The 13,291-nt window shown below is 39.0% G+C and overlaps 1 pseudogene; it reads right to left on the reverse strand.

The window, feature by feature from the left end:
* Nucleotides 1–3,086: 3,086 nt before the first annotated feature.
* Nucleotides 3,087–7,622, reverse strand: LOC113337740 (annotated as a pseudogene).
* Between the last annotated feature and the right edge of the window lie 5,669 nt (nucleotides 7,623–13,291).

Genomic DNA, 13,291 nt, shown 5'->3' on the forward strand with positions numbered 1-13,291 from the left:
AAGTACAAGTCTTGTAGGTTCTATACAGTTTGAGTTAAAACTTTTTAGGTTGATTATCGAATCACTTTTTATAACTTTAATTATAACACACGATTATAATGCAGAAGTAAAAAGTAAAGAAAGATACGGATAATTTTGTTAACGAGGAAAACTGCAATGTGCAGGGAAACCTGGGACCTCGTCCATCTTTGAACACCACACTATATTAAAACTCTAGGGACACTAACCTACTATCAGACTTCATACTGGAATGCAGTTGGTACCGAATGCACCCTCCAAGAAATTCAACTGTAGTTGTGATCCATACGTTTGTTGAAACTAGCAAGATTGTACGCATTTGATTAGCTCAACTGGCGTCCTTTACATCCTAAGAGATGCTTCAACCTCAGTGAAGACTTTTTTTTGATATTTTGATTTCACAAAACACATGTATGATTTCCCTTTAGATGTGAATCATTTTTTTTGGAGATATTGTGTTTCTTCGAATAACTACCAGGTAAAAAGTAGATATCAAAATAAACTTGTATAATCAGGGTTGTACTCTTCAAAACTTATAGAGATGCCTAACTTATATACAACAAGAACAATTAGAATAAATCTAGACATATATTTTAAAAAATCTTAAGGGAAAAATATTTAACCACTGGGCCGAGCTCTATTTGTTAATATAAATGTACAAAAGAAATATTTTAAGAACATATATCCCAACGATCCCCCATTTATAGTGAATAACCAAAGTAAGGTAGATTGAATCCTAAGCAAGTTCGTGAGTTATTTTCCTTTTCAAGACTCTTTTCATTTTGAGAGTCTTTCCTAAGTTACAACTCAAGCATAAATGATTGTATAAATAACTACTTAGCGTAAATTTTATTTTTGTAATTATCTCTTAATTAGTAAGATAAACCATAATTGAACTTAGGAACGATTATAAAACATCACACACACTTTAATATTGCAATAGGTTGTGTGTGGAAGAATATCCATATTTCCTACAAGAGGATACATCTACGTTTTTGCGGTTTGGTCCATGAGCCGTCGCCGAAAGTTCGTGGAATTTTTTCTATTCACGAACTGCCTCATCAAGACATCATAAATGTTTCTTTAATAAATTACTCATAACTTCTTTGTTATAGGAATTGAGTGATTCATGGCTCGTTGGATTAAAATTTTCATCCACTACAACATGAGGACATTTCCATGGACAAAGGTCCTTCTCATTAAAGTCTTACACTCAAATATCCTCGAGTGTATACATAAATGTATATTTACCGTCATAAGAATTGTTTAATTGAGTGAGCACTTGTTTTAATAGATTAGAAAGGTATAATTAAACAAGATTTCCAAATGAAATCAGTATCAATATACCTTTGTTGATGAAATCTTCTCATTGATATCTTTGTTATCGTTCAGTATTCATACTCAACTACCATACTGTAATCTTAGACTGAGACTTGACTTTATCAGACTAGAAATCAAGATATAGTTTTGTACATCTAACATTGGAAACAAGCTTGAGATAACAAAATTTGTGAGTTCGACCAAGCGATGCTCTAACAAACATTAGTTCTCAAATATTAGGGAGCCACATATTCCAAACAGACCAAGTCAAATATTTCTCAAATCATAAACGTGTTTGAATTATAATTCCAACACCTTACCTTAATTCAAACACTTGTAATTCACATATCATTGGCTTCATCAGTATATCATTGTCAACATCATAATTATCACCATCTTCAATTATTTGTCACCATCATCATCGTCATCGTTGTCATGATCATCATCATATTATCATATCAGCATCTTGTATCATTTCAACTTGAAAAAGCGGGGGTCTAACAACCACACTCAATATTTCGTTTGGCAATCTGAATAGACAAACTCCAATATACTTTCAACAGAATCAACTAGACATTCAGACTCAATCTATAGAAAAATATATCAAAGAGTTTTATATCTTTATCTCTCAGTTCAATCTGCAATCAGCAAGTAGGAATTTGCGTGCCCGGTTGAATATAAGAGAAATAACTTGTACGGTACGAAAGACCAATGTTCAAGGATCAATCAATTTCAATCAACAACCAAAGCTTGGATTTACCAATTGATAGATTCAACGCACAACCTTTGATGTTTCAATTATATAATAAAATATAATGCGGAAAAGAAATAACACAGACACCAGAATTTTTTTTAACGAGGAAAACCGCAAATGCAGAAAAACCCCGGGACCTAGTACAAATTTGAACACCACACTGTATTAAGCCGCTACAGAGACTAGCCTACTACCAATGAACTTCGGACTGGAATGTGGTTGAACCCTAATCAATCTCACACTGATTCAAGGTACAGTCGTGCTCCTTACGTCTCTGATCCTAGCAGGATACTGCGCACTTGATTCCCTTAGCTGATCTCACCCACAACCAAGAGTTGCTATGACCCAAAGTCAAAGATTTGATAAGCAAATCTGTCTCACACAAAAAAGTCTATTGGAATTGATAAATTTGTCTCCCACAGAAATACCTACGAGTTTTGTTCCGTATTTTGATAATTCAAGGTGCACAGAAACCAATTGATAAACCGGACTTATATTCCCGAAGAACAGCCTAGTATTACCAATCACCTCACAATAATCTTAATCGTATGGTAGTGAAACAAGATATTGTGGGATCATAAACGATGAGACGAAAATGTTTGTGACTACTTTTAATCTTACCTATCAGGGATATAATCTCGAGCAAATCTTTTTCCCAAACGCCGGAGATTTAAACATTTATCTAGCAGTCAACTTGGCATAGAGTAATGCTATAGTTGTTTTGTCCATCAAAGGGAGTCTTAAAATGCTAAATTAACTGAACAAATTTTCAAAGCTAATCAGAAAGATCAGCCAAAAATCTTACTCTATGTACATACATAAAGTAAATAGTTCAGTTGCAGAAGTCATGCAACAACTTAGTTACATATAAAAACACAGACCAGAAGACTGGGAACTTCTACAGTTTGCAAAAAGCTTCACACCATTGGAAACTCTACTTACATCATTTTTGTGTAAAAAATATATATGAGTGACTGGTGACTCTGATAGTACATTACTTAACATCTTCTATTTCGCAAACACCATATGGGTCTGCATTCTTGATTATCCAAGGATGCACCAAAACCTTTGACAGTGTAAGTCCCTTAGAGGGATCCTTCACCAAAAGCTGCACATGTTCAAAGTTTATAAACATCAAAGTTAACCTCTTAAAACTTTGTGCACACGAAATTAAATTGGAGCTTTATAGATGAATTTACGAAGCAAATAAAATCTTTAGCTTCCACTGATACATCAGGGGTTAGAGGGAAGCTGTAATCAATTTTCATTATCCTGTTTATAATGGAAGAAAATAGTTATGCACATGAAAGTGTTTCCTAGCATTAAGAAACTAAGTAGAGTTGCAGAAGCTTAACCCAAAAGATCCTTCTTCACTACCTTTTCACTGTTTCACTCTATGACTCGGCTTCAAATGGTGGAACCCCAAAAAGGAATTCATAATACAGTACACCCACAATCCAGGTATCAACCTAACAATCATGACCTTTGTTCGCAGCCATTTCTGGTGCTAAGTAATCTAATGTCCTATACATTGTATGTCTCCTATCTTTTGACTGCACAGACCATCCAAAATCTGTAAGTTTCAATCAACCCTGCAGTAAAAAGGAAGATAAAAGTAAATCTCATCTCCCTTCTATGTATGCACAAATATCAATTAGCAACTTGACAATGTCAAAGGACATACTTAATATCCTTCTATGTGTGACCATTGCTCTATGAACTAGCAGCCGAGTATATTGGAAACTACTATGTCAAAACTCAAAAGATCCAACTGATCGAACTTCTGTAATCTTGCGCCAATGATCTATTCATTCCTATAAACTATTAATCTCTTGGAATTCATATACAAGCACTTTATGAACAATCAACTCAAGATGATTCACATCCTTAACAATTATAACACAAGATTTCACACAATGATAACCATCTAAATCACTGCATTCTTTTCACATAACGACAATAACATTTCTTCTGCTCTTCCTGGCATAATCAGAAAGATCATCTTTCGCCAAATGCTGCTAGTTTAATAATCATCTCATTTCTGTTATATGCTAAATTGTACAAGGATAAACAGTTCCTAGACACGAAAACCTATTCCTCATTTCCAGAGCCGGCCCTCCCATACAAGCAAGGTAAGCCTTGCTTGAGGCCACAAATAGTAGGAGGCCGCCCAAAAAAATTCATGCTATGGATGGTTGGCTCTTGGCTGTTGACCAGCGATTTATTTGAGTGTTGGATAAAATTAAGTAAGATTAGTGTTAAATATAACATATATCTTCCGTTGATTAGAGGGACATGTTACGTCATGTACGTGTACGCATGTAGTTAGGTCTAAACATACCACCGTTTCTGAGGTTGTTTTTGCTGATAATGAATTAACTAACTGTAGCCTCTAGCTATTCTAGGATGGCCATTTGCCTCATCCAAACCCATTTTCGTGGATACCCGCCTCGTTTGGGTAGGGTTTTACCCGCATAAACGAGGATGAGGTCGGGTATGCGTAATACCCGAAACCTAAGCTACGGAAATGGAGTAGGGACGGGATTCAAGGTCCCCGCCCCATACCCGCATCGTAGCTTTCATATTACAAGGATTTAGACTTTTATGCTTGAATTTGAATCGAATTTTTATACTTCCACCACTTAGTGCGGTTTTCTTTCATATATTATATTCTTGATCGTTCTTTTATATTCATTAATTTCTCATCTTTGTTGTGATCAGACACATTCTCGAAAAGTTAAAATAGTGAAAATGATACTATAATGAAATGGTTAACATGGACGAAGATAGAATGAGAAATGAAAAAATAGAAACACTAATAAGTCATATAATAAAGATTTTTTTGTTCATTTTAAGATGAATTTCTGTATCTAAAATTTTAGATTTATGTATTAACACCGCTTTTACGGATAACCCATGGGAAACCCGCCCCATATGGGTATTCCCCATACCCGCCTCGTCCCAATTTACGTGGGTAACGGGGTGGGTATGAGTATCTTTTTTTACGAACGGGGCAGTGACTGGGGATTGGCATACCCGTCCCATACCCGCCCCATAGCCATCCATAATTTTGTATTACATTTTTTTTAGATTGGCTAAAATTTTGATTGGTAGATAATTTGGTGTTGGCAAGTTTTAAAACCGGATCAACGACATCATCATCGAATGACTTTATTACTGTGTATTATGTGTCATCAACTTTTTCATGATTTTGATCATTAAATAATTTGGTGTCGACAGGTTTTAGAATGGGATTAATAGCGTCGACATCCAACGACTTTTATCAGTATATTACAGTGACATCAGCTCTTCTTTCGTTTCTTATTTATTCCTCATACTTGAGGGGTTGTACTACTCCTGAACAAGTATTGAATCAACTAATGCATGAGTTTGCTTGAAAAATCATCAATATACAAGTTTATAATGTAGGGTTAAGCATTCTAGAAAAAATAAAATAAAAATCTTTGGCTTGCGTATCAAAGCCACAATTCTTAATTTTGTCTGGGGCCACACAAATATCAGGACCGGCCCTGCTCATTTCAACAAGAATCTATGGTTGATCTGCAGCTGTGACCCCATAATCCCTAACAAAGACTTCTATGCAATAACAAGAAACGTTAAAAGGATTGAGAGATACCAAAAACATTACCTCATGATCAAGCAACAAATTCTCCGGCTTGATATCTCTATGAATGATATGCTTCTAATGGCAGTAAGCCAATGCTTTCGCAAGGCTTGCAATGTACTAAATTTCAATAAAAACGAAATAGAACCCGAAAAACATAATCAGCAAAGTAACATAAACAAACCCCAAACCAACAAAAAAAACAAGAAGAAACTGAAATCAAAATTTGGGGATTTTTGCTTACAGTAACAGCTTGTTTCTCAGTCAAATGACCAGTTTCACGAAGTAAACCATAAAGTTCACCTTTATGGGCATACTCAAGAATCAAGAAAATCCTTGTATAATCACCAAACCAACCATAGCGACTAAGAATGTTTGGATGATCTAATGTACTCTGAATTTCCATTTCTCTTTTCAGTTGAGGGAGTAGATTGTATTTCTCTACTTGGCATCTATAAATTAGTGCACAAACATACTGATGCCTATATAAGAAAAATACAACAGAATCGGAATCGTCCCTTGTTTCAAAGAGAGGAGGACGGGTTATTACATTTCATATGATGGTCAGAGACGAATTGAAAGCTAAGAAGTGGTAATCCTACCCCTGGAGAAAAATAGAGATGCCTCCTACATTACCCATAATATGTGGAAGTATCGAGGTAATTTTGTATAGAGTTTGTAATTAATTGTATATATTATAACAATCTCAATAGACCATATTAAAAGTCTGTTTAATCTTTTTTGTAACAATGCCATAGGTAAGATTGGATCAAATTTAACTTCAATGGCTGCCTGATTTGCAATATTAGCAATATTTACATATGATTCTCAAATGGTAATGTTAATTTTGATTTGATTATTTAATCTTCCATTTTTTTTGGAGCATAATAAAATGTCATTAGTGTTTGCAGATCATAACATAAATGTGTGTTGAGTTCAAATTATGTGAGGCGTACGAGAGTGTGCAAGGTTGTGAAAACGCAAATGTAACGTACATCGTCTATCATATTTTGAGAATCGAATCGTATATTGAATCGTAAATCGAAGATTCGTGGTCGATTATTGAATTGTTATATTTGTGGTAAAAATTAAATATAGAGTGGATATGAATAAATAAAATGACATATATAATGGAGAAACTTATATAGTAAAAAATCTACAAATATATTACAAACTCGGAGATTTCAAAAAAACATGACATAGCCAAATGGTTATAGCTAGACTTGTGTTGTCAACTCGTGACTCGTACGATTTTTAAAACCATGGGTGTGTGTATGATGTTGAGAGTCGAAGAGCCGGGTATATATTTGAGAGGTCCTTGTAACAAACTATCATTTCTTATAATCAAAATTGATTCAAACCGTACTGCCGAAATATGGTTATTTTATGAATGTTATCAGACAAAATCCCGAAACTTCGAATAAAGAAGAGAAAATAATAAAAACAGTCAAATACAATAGCGAAAGACCAAATTACTAACTTTAATAATACACTATTAATTTGCTGGCACAAAACATTAAATCGTATAGGTTTACTAGAGGAATAAGCCTAAAATTTGATATTTCTAACTAGGTTTGGTATGTAACTATAGGTAGAAAAGATTTTGATTTGGGGGCTCCTAGGATATGGGGGCCCTAGGCCGTCACCTAGCTGGCCTATGCTCAGCGACGGCCCTGTTACCCACACACACAAACAAAACAAAAAACGGTTCTGAAAAATAACTTTCAATCCAAATCAAATTTACAGAACGATTCTGAAATTGTACGTTTAAGTTACCTTTTTTTCTCTAGCCATATAAACCCTCCCAAATTTTCCTCTACCAAGAGGTTTACCGAAACCTTTCAAACCCCAGTCATATAAATCTGGGTTTGGATTTTCTTCTTCTTTCTTCTGAATTTCACCCATGTCTTAAGAATTACTCATTTGTCTCATTCTTCAGCTTTGGACTTCACTAAACTACTTAAATGAACAGAGAGATGGGAAGAGATTTGGGAATTACACATTGGGAAATGTGAACACATAAATCACGAGGGCATCCACGTGTTCACAAACAATGTTCGCATACTCTTTAGTTCATAAACTATGCGTTGTATGTGTAAAGGAGATGATTATATTGATTCATCGACTCAAAGCCTTCAGGCTCGTCATTTCCTAGTCGAATATTATCACAAGTAATGTTCGTATAAAAGAATATAAAGAGATTGAAGTATAAATACAATGCTCATGAAGTATAACGTTGAATATAAAGTGCTGAAATATAAATAAGACAAAACTTTACGTGGTTCAGCACTAAGGCCTACGTCCACGGAGTTGGTGTTTCACTATGTATTGAACGGTTACAAAGATAGTCGAATGACTTTAGAGTGTACATAGGTCTGCGGAGATAAAGGATATACTTACTCTTCCTATTTCTCTCTCTCCTATATTCTCCTCTAATTGCTCTAACTTGGTCGACCCCTTCTCTCTTGGTGGAGAGGGGTATTTATAAGGTTGGACCGTGGGGCCTACTTCTGAGAGCCGTTGCAACCTTATCTTCTTGTGCTTTGTGTCCATCACTCAGAGGTCTTCGTCCTTTACGATTCCCCCTGCGTTCCATGCTTGATCACGAAGGGTTGTCCTCGTTCGTTCCATGGGTTGATTGACACGTACACTGCTCAGAGTGTTTAATGCGGGTAGTTGAGACGTTTGCTCGTGTCAGAAAAGTGTCTTCTTCCCCTGTCACATCCGTTTCAGTCAGACTTCTCCTCGCCGTTGATCTTGGCTCTTTCTGGGGATAAGATAAAGTAGATCTTTGGGAGCTATTTGGTGCTCCGCAGTAACATCATACTTCGGTACACCTTGACTTTATGCCATCGGATTATCTGGACGAAGATCTGATGTTGATGGGATATGCTTCTTGGTTGTAAGCGTGTCTCATCATGTTTTGATGGCTTGATTCGCATGCCTTCCACGTGTTTCTTCATAAACACGTGGCTGATGGTGAAATATGTACACACAATTTGCCTATTTTCTTCTGACTCGGGTGTTAGTGGGAGTTTAGAAGAAAAATAACGTCACATATTCCTCATCTCTCTCCTAATAACTTCCCCTAAATATTTGGGCATGTTTCCCACCCCATGCAATAACTGCTCTCTTAGAGGGAGGGGACGGTTATGGTTTTTCTCCCAAGCTTATAAATAAGGGAGAGAATGTGAAAAATTTTAGAAATAAATTTCATTCTCTTTCTGTCAGTCTTCATTCTTTTTCAGAGAGTTTTGTTCGTTCTCCTTGTTCTCTAGCTATTAACTGCTCCTGTCCTAGCATTAATCACGCCCTGCTCCTGATTCTTCTGCCCTTGCCCGTTTGTTGGTGTTTGTCTTCTTCTTTGTGGTGCTGTGGATTCCTTCTATATAGCTATGGGGTTTTTTCACTTTTTCTGCTGTTGGTTTGTCCATCTTCCACTGCTGTATCGATTTGTATATCTTCTGCTGTTGTAACTTGTTTGCTTTGTGATGAAGAACACATATGTCGAAGCATATATGCTTGCCCCTGTTCTTCTTTACAAAGAGAATAGGCCAATATTTCGATTGATTGATTGTTCTCTAGTTTTAGGGTTTTTGGGAGAGGCTAAGATGAACTGTCAATTTATTGGTTTTTTGATCTTTGGTGGCCCCCTCGTATTCACCTCTAACCTGTTTTTGTGCTTTTTCGTAGCTATGTTTGATCGTCCGCGGGTTCCTTACCAGACTCCGCCGTCTAGTGCGCCGAGATCCCCTCCACGTAAAGACTTTGATATATCTCCACTTGGGGGAGGTTCCTCTAAATCTTCGCAAACGGATCCTCGTGGTCATAGGGTTTCATCTTCTTCTGGTACGAAGGCTTTGCCTACTAAGAAAGGGGATCTACTGAAGGGTCCTTCTGGGTCTAGGTACGATGTTAACCGCGCTCCTTCTCGTCCTCGTGAATATTCTAGGAGTACGCAGGCTTCCCCTCGTGATGATTCTAGGAGTACGCAGGCTCCTCCTCCTCGTAGTGAAGCATTGGATGTTCCGCCCCTTCATTCCATGGCTCCTCCTTCAGTGCCCCTACAGAATCCTTTGCCGCATCCTCCAACAGTTTCTTTCAAGGGGAAGTACTCCAAGGGTACTATGTTGAAAGATGATCCGCCTAAAAATCTTCCTTCCAAAAGGAAGGCTTCAGAATTGTGTCCCCCTAAAGATTTCACGTCAGATCTGCAGACGAGGAAGAGGCTGCCCCAGTGATACGCAACGTTTCAGTTGGTAAGAAGAAGGTCACATTCAAGCATATTGACCTTGAGATGTTCCAGGAAAAACATGAGCTTCAAGCCTTTGAGGTTCGCTTCTATTCCCCTGATGATGATATCACTTACGAACTCATCTCAAAGTATCAGTTTGATGAGTTTCATCTGTTGACTACGGTTGGAGCCTTCGAGGCGGGTCTCATGTTTCCCCTGTATAAGTCGGGTGACTCCTTTTATTATGATGCACTGATTAGTCGTGAAGGTTCTTCCAAAAACACTCATAATCGTTCTGTGTCGCAATTGTCTGGGAATTATCTACGTGCACTGAAGGAATGTTATCTGTGGAGCAAGGGGGAGACGATGATGACCTGCTACGTTCCAAATCCTGCTGAGAGAGAGTGGTACACTCCTCGAAATTTTAATAGCTCCTATGGGGATTATGTCAACAGTAGGAACCGTAAACCTTGGAGTGTTAGTCTTCGTAACATTGTTGCTCCTCGGGGTGAAATTCGTCTCTTAAGTGAGGTGAGCTATGCCAAGTTGAAGTATGCTCCTGGCACCGAGGGATCTGCTAAACGGAAACTTTTTCCTTCTCGTGAAAGGATTAAGCGTGATCATGATTATGAGTGGCATGCCACTGTCATTGAAGTTGTTGGCCCTTGGGCTTACGGTTGGATTCCTGGTCCGGTGCGGTTGGCGTCCTTCTGAAAACAGCAAGCCCCGTGAAACTCCTCCTGCTCGTTATGAAGATTTCTGTCCTTGGCGTCTGAATTTTGCGGGCATGAATTTTCCTTACGCTCTTGATGTCGTTGATGGAGATGAGGATGAGGGTTCTGGTGCTACCCTTCCTCCGAAGAGTGCTGCTACTGCCAAGATACGGTTTCTTCCTATATTCTATATTCTATTTTCCCCCTTTTTTTCCTTGGTTGAAAAATTTTTAAGTGAGGGAGAAAATGAGCCTTTGTTGGAACGTGTACTGGTTTGTAGGTGTCGAAGAAGAAGAAAATTGGGACCAAGCAATCTTCTACTGTTGTGACTGGTGAGGCTGAGGTCCATGAGGAGGTTACTAGTCCTGTGAACGAAGGGTTTGCTGAGGATGAAGAAATGTCCGATGGAGAAGAACGCACTGATACTTCTCCCCCTGATGACGAGGGTGGTATAGGTGAGGAAGAAGTTGTCGCGAGTGGTGATGGTGTCGATGAGGGAGGTATTAATATGGTGGTATTGGTGAAGCTGAGGGAAATATTACCGCGGGGGGTATTGGTGAAGCTGAGGGAAATATTACCGCAGGTGGTACCGGCGAGGAGGGATCTGCCCCTGTTGGCGATAATACTGGTGGTGTGGGTGGTGAAGGATTTGCTGCTGGTGGGAATGAGGTTGTGGGTACTCTGCCTGCTATTTCCCAAGAATTTTCCTTTGGTAGGATATATTCTGCAGGGTAATCCTTTGATGTAAACGCTGCCATGGGTCTTGTCGAAGACTTCTCATTGCTTTCCCCAAATGATGATTGGGATGTGCTTGGGAATCTTGGTAAAGAGGGTGCCACTGGTCAGCAGGCTAAAGGCGCAGGTGGTCACGCCGGGGGTTGTGATGTTGAAACTTGCGCGGACGAGGAAACAACATCCAAGGAGAAGTCTGCGGTTGAGTCTCCTTCGGAGGATTTCCCTCACTCGTTGATGCTTGAGGGTGAAGATACCATTTTGGCTTGGCTTAAGAAGAAGAATCTGATGTTCGTCCCTAATCCTGCCCCAGTGGTTACTGGTGAGAAGAATTCCGACGCTTATACTCGTCAGATGATGCAATTGTCTTCTGAGGACCGTGTTGCGGATATGTGGGAGAAGAATTTGAGAGCTTCGGAGTCTAACCTCGTGGTTGACCCTCCATCTGTTGCTGATATGATGGCCATAGCTGATGGGTACCAGTACGGTTTTCCCCAGCAGCGTGTCTTGGAGGTAAGTCCTCTTAATTTTTTCTTCGTGATATTCGAACCCTTCGGTGTAATAATGTTTGTCGTTTGAAACATAGATGATGAGGAGAGAACATTGTAACCATGTTCTGTACCAATTCTTCAAAGAAAAATCTTTAAAGTTGGAGGCTAAGCTTCGTTATAGAGAAGAGGCGCTATCTGCAGCTGAGGTAGAGATAGATGGGCTGAAGAATAGCCTCAAGGAAAAAGAACGGCTAAGTAACGCAGAGGCGAGTCTTCGTTCGGAACTTGCTACAGTTCATGCTGAGTTGGAGCAGACTCGTAGAAATGTTTCAGCTTTCACAGGTTTGGGTTTTCTCCATATTTTACCCCTCGTGATTCCCTTCTTGTACTTTGGTGTTCTGTCTGAGTCTCCCCACCCTATCTTCAGTGGATGGAGTCCCCGAGCTGATATGGCTTCGTAAAGAAAGGGAACGACAAAAATCTCGTATCATAGAGTTGGTGGAGAAGATTAAAAGCGAGGCCGATAAGTGGAACGGCCGTGCTACTGATTGGCGAAGAAGTTAATACAAATGGTTGACATGCACAATAAGTACAACCATGACCGTCGCCAGTTTGAGGGTACGCTGTCATGAACGCAGGATAATCTGCAAGAATCCCGGGAACATGCTTCGTCGTTAGAAGCTAGAATACATCTTCTGGAAGAAGAGTTACGACAGGCTCGCTCCCTTCTTGGCCCGGGAGTTAGGTATAGTATGCTGCGTCTTACCAAAGAAAGAGACGATGCCAGGGCCGAGGTTGGGGCACTCAGCAAAGCCCTAACCGCGTCTCGAGCTAACATAGCCCGCCAGGTTGAGTCCGAGATAAATCTCGAAGTAAACATGTATAGACTCAACAAAGGGATAACGGAGATGAATAACGAAGTCAACCATCTTCGTCACTTGGATTCAATGAAGCAGGTAGAATTAGATGCAAGTCAATTTTCTCTTACCAACCTCCAAATGGATTATAAGAAACTGTCCGAGGAGTATGATTTCCTTGACGGAGCGCGAGACGCAGTTGTTAATGAGTATGAGGAGGCTTCGGCTTGTGTCGAAGGTATAACCTCATTTTATCGAGTGTGATTATGTGTTTTTTTCGTTCTAACCCCTTGGTATTTTTAATTTTCAGAGATCGAGGGACAGCTTCGCGTTGCAAATGACAAATTTGAGAAGGCTCAATCTGCCTTAGTGCAACATGAAGGACAAAACAATTATTTTAAGAGTCTGGCTGCGTCCCGTGAAGAGGCAGCTGTTGTTGCCTCTAAAGAAGCGAATCGTCTATCCTCGTTATTATCTCAGGCCCACCAGCGGATTACAGTTATTATGTATAAGGCTCGATGTCAGTTGGAAAAGGAGACAAACAAAG

Source organism: Papaver somniferum, unplaced genomic scaffold (assembly GCF_003573695.1).
Source record: "Papaver somniferum cultivar HN1 unplaced genomic scaffold, ASM357369v1 unplaced-scaffold_177, whole genome shotgun sequence".
Taxonomy (NCBI): domain Eukaryota; kingdom Viridiplantae; phylum Streptophyta; class Magnoliopsida; order Ranunculales; family Papaveraceae; genus Papaver; species Papaver somniferum.